Genomic DNA, 5,131 nt, shown 5'->3' with positions numbered 1-5,131 from the left:
CTTTAAATTTCCGATGCGCACTGGATTCTTGCTGACAGGGCATGGATCGTTTAACGCATTTCTGCATAGAAGGGCCCTCAGCGATACCGCCGCATGCTCATGCGGCGATCCAAAGGAGGACTGGGAGCACATCCTATGTGCTTGTCCATTATATGCGGATTTGCGGGACCTCGATGGACTTGGTTTGCAGCGTGTTGGCGAAAAGTGGACGTTTGATGCGATCCTGGAGGACGAGGACAGGACCAAAAGGCTAGGTGGGTTTGCGGATGCTGTATTTCAGAGGAGAACAGGGCTTTAGCCCCAGTTGCCTTGCCGTGTAGCTAGCGGCGGAGAATTCTGCCACAGTTTGTCTTTGCTTGTCGTAGGAGGCGACTAATATGACACACGCAGGCCTACCGAGCCTGTAACTACGGGACCACGGGTTGGGCAGCATTCCAAGGCTGCCCATTGAGGTAGGCCCCCTGGTGGAAGTATCGTGGTGGTTGTGGTCGACCCATATCGCGGGTAGAACCTTCGTGTTCGACGTGGAGTTGCTTAATCAACCGGGTGCCGTGATCCATAGATCGGCAGAGATTTTAGATGGTCTCGCTCCTGAACAAGGGGGAGTGTATTGCCCCGGCAAGAAGCCACCCTAATTGTGACCGGGATGGAGGCTATGTACATAGCTATAGTCTCCGGAACGGGGCGTTGGTCTGGCGCTTAACCTAGACACGTGCACTATATGCTCACTTGTGGGTATATTCGAGTGTCGTGGTTGTAATCCCTTCAGTGTGGAACACGCCACGTTAAATAAGTTCGGAGGGATCCGAAACAGTCACTGTCCCTATCTACTATCTAGCGAAACCACAGCCAAGGGAACGGGCTTGGAATAATTAGCGGGGAAAGAAGACCCTTTTGAGCTTGACTCTAATCTGGCAGTGTAAGGAGACATAAGAGGTGTAGAATAAGTGGGAGATATTAGACCTCGGTTTGGTATCGCCAATGAAATACCACTACTCTTATTGTTTCCTTACTTACTTGATTAAATGGAACGTGTATCATTTCCTAGCCATTATATCTTATGGTATTGGGTTTTGATGCAAGCTTCTTGATCAAAGTATCAGTGCATTTATGTATTTTTGATTTGAAAATTTGGTATAACTCCAATTACTCAGGTATGATCCAATTCAAGGACATTGCCAGGTAGGGAGTTTGACTCTCAAATAATAACGGAGGTGTCCCAAGGCCAGCTCAGTGCGGACAGAAACCACATATAGAGCAAAAGGGCAAATGCTGACTTGATCTCGGTGTTCAGTACACACAGGGACAGCAAAATCTCGGCCTATCGATCCTTTTTGGTTTAAAGGGTTTTTAACAAGAGGTGTCAGAAAAGTTACCATAGGGATAACTGGCTTGTGGCGGCCAAGCGTTCATAGCGACGTCATAGCGATATATAGAAATATATGGAAATATAAAAAAATGTATAGAAATGTATGGAAATCTATAGATATATGGAAATATAAAGAAATGTATGGAAATAAATAGAAATGTATGGAAATAAATAGATATATAGAAATGTATAGATATATAGAAATATATGGAAATATAAAGAAATGTATGGAAATAAATAGAAATCTATAGAAATGTATAGATATATAGAAATATATGGAAATATAAAGAAATGTATGGAAATAAATAGAAATCTATAGAAATGTATAGATATATAGAAATATATGGAAATTAATAGAAATCTATAGAAATGTATAGATATATAGTTATATTTGCAAATCAATGGAAATCTATTGAAATCTATAGAAATCTATAGAAATCTATAGAAATCTATAGAAATCTATAGAAATCTATAGAAATCTATAGAAATCTATAGAAATCTATAGAAATCAACAAAAATATAACGAAATGTAACGAAAATATAACGAAATATATAGAAATATAAAGCAAATATAAAGTAAATTTATAGAAATATATTTGAATGTATAGAAATATATGGGAATCTAAATGAAATGTATAAATTTCTATAAAAATTTATAGAAATATATGAAAAAATATATAGAAATGTAAAAAATGTATAGAAATGGTATAATATACCAATAAAACTATAAGTTATATCCATATTGTCACAAATAAATTGATAGAAACCATACGTTCGACGGTTTCTAGTACTGTAAATGACCCATTGATTGTCTTCGTGGTCAAAAACATATATAGGGGGTAGGCCGTGGCTGGCACCCTGAAGTAGTACTATTGCTCAAAATATATGATATCCATATGATTTTGTCAATATATGTTGGAAATAAATTAATTGTATAGATATATGAAAATATATATGAAAATGGTATAATATACCATATATATATGAATTATATCTATATAGCCAAAAATAAATGTATAGAAATCTAAGGAAATCTATACAAATTTATACATATCCATAGAAAAATATAGAAATGAATAAAAAAATATATAGAAATATATGGAAATATAAGGCAAATATATAGAAATCTATAGATATCTATAGAAAACTATGGAAATATATATGAAAATAAAGGAATATATGGAAATAATAAGGAAATATGAAGGAAATGTATAGAAATCCTTAGAAATCTATAGAAAAACCATGCGTTGGATGGTTTCTAGTACTGTAGATGACCCATTGAATGTCTTCGTGGTCAAAAACATATATAGGGGGTAGGCCGTGGCTGATACTATTGCTCAAAATATATGATATCCATATGATTTTGTCAATATATGTTGGAAATAAATTAATTGTATAGATATATGAAAATATATATGAAAATGGTATAATATACCATATATATATATGAATTATATCTATATAGCCAAAAATAAATGTATAGAAATCTAAGGAAATCTATACATTTCCATAGAAAAATATATGGAAATATAAGGCAAATATATAGAAATATATAGAAATATATAGAAATCTATAGAAAAACCATGCGTTGGGTGGTTTCTAGTACTGTAAATGACCCATTGAATGGCTTCGTGGTCAAAAACATATATAGGGGGGCAGACCGTGGGCTGGCTGCCCTAAGTATAGGTATTGCTCAAAACTTATGATATTCATATGATTTTGTCAATACCTATAATAAATAAATGAATTACTTGGATAAAAATATTTATTAATGGTATTATACCATAATAATAATATATATAAAAATTATATATTGATATTCTTTTATATTAATATAAAGGTCCCATATGTGGGGTGGCAAACACAATTGAAAATACCCGATTTCAAGACAGCGTGGTCAAAAACATATATAAGATGGTCAGTAGTTGTCCGTCTAAGATTGAACAAAATATATGAAATTCGTATACTTTTGTCAATAATATATAAGAACAAGAAGGGAAAGCTAACTTCGGGCGGAGCCGAAGTTGAAATACCCTTGCAGAATATTCTGTAAATTATATTCTCCAAAATTATTCATATGAGGCATTCTTAATACTCATAAGAAATCCCAACTTCCTAACTTTAAAAACACCAAAGTTATGGCATTTCCAATCGTTCAGTTATATGGCAGCTATAGGATATAGTCGGCCGATCCTTATGAAATTTGGTACGTCGGATTGATTGGCCAAATATAAAACCCATAGAAAGTCCCAACTTCCTAACTTAACAAACAGCAGAGTTATGGCATTTCCGATCAATCAGTTATATGGCAGTTATAGGATATAGTCGGCCGATCCCGGCCGTTCCGACTTATATACTGCGTGCAAAGGAAAGAAGGGTGTGTGCAAAGTTTCAATTCGATATCTTTAAAACTGAGAGACTAGTTCGCGTAGAAACAGACAGACGGACAGACAGACGGACATGGCTATATCAACTCAGGAGGTGATCCTGATCAAGAATATATATACTTTATAGGGTCGGAGATGTCTCCTTCACTGCGTTGCACACTTTTGACCAAAATTATAATACCCTCTGCAAGGGTATAAAAATAAATATTAGATATAATCGTGTAATTTGTATCCTTATCTTTGCCGATATGGGACTTCGCTGAGCGGTTATATTTGATCATAGCTGATAATAGAGTTGAAACGTAGTGCCAAGGTTATATAGCCAATGGGTTATAATAACAACATTTGGTTTCCAGTTATTATCGTTAAGGTAGGGGGGCAGTCTGATATAATTAATTTTACTTCGGTTCTGCCCCAAGCTGTTAATATAATATTAATTATATTAATAATAAGGAATATATATAAAATAAATAAAACAATTTTCATATGCGCCTCGGTTTTATATTATATATTACTAGAGAGTTATATGAAAATGATCAATTTTAAATTGATCAACAAAATACAAATGATTTAACTCAATATTTATATTGGTTAAACAAAAATTGTACATGTGTGGATACAATAATTATGTATGTCGAAATAAAATGATATTTTAGAATAAAATATATGTATATATAAAAAATATTAGAAAAATATATTAATAAAATTATGTATAAACAAGAAAGGAAAGCTAACTTCGGGCGGAGCCGAAGTTGATATACCCTTGCAGAATACTCTGTAAATTATATTTTCCAAAATTATTCATATGATGCATTCTTAATACTCATAAAAAATCCCAACTTCGTAACTTTAAAAACACCAAAGTTATGGCATATCCGATCAATCACTTATATGGCAGCTATAGGATATAGTCGGTCGATCCTTATGAAGTTTGGTAGGTCGGATTGATTGGCCAAAAATAAAACCCATAGAAAATCCCAACTTCCTAACTTTACAAAAACACCAAAGTTATGGCATTTCCGATCAATCAGTTATATGGCAGCTATAGGATATAGTCGGCCGATCCTTATAAAATTTGGTACGTCAAATTGATTGGCCAAATACAAAACACATAGAAAATCCCAACTTCCTAACTTTACAAACACCAAAGTTGTGGCATTTCCGATCGTTCAGTTATATGGCAGCTATACTATATAGTCGGCCGATCCTTAAAAAATTTGGTACGTCAAATTGATTGGCCAAATGTAAAACCCATAGAAAATCCCAACTTCCTAACTTTAAAAACACCAAAGTTATGGCATTTCCGATCGTTCAGTTATATGGCAGCTATAGGATATAGTCGGCCGATCCCGGCCGTTCCGACTTATATACTGCG

The sequence above is a fragment of the Drosophila rhopaloa genome, unplaced genomic scaffold, assembly GCF_018152115.1.
Source record: "Drosophila rhopaloa isolate 14029-0021.01 unplaced genomic scaffold, ASM1815211v1 contig_194, whole genome shotgun sequence".
In the NCBI taxonomy this organism is placed as follows: domain Eukaryota; kingdom Metazoa; phylum Arthropoda; class Insecta; order Diptera; family Drosophilidae; genus Drosophila; species Drosophila rhopaloa.
Note: the sequence above shows the minus strand (reverse complement) of the source record.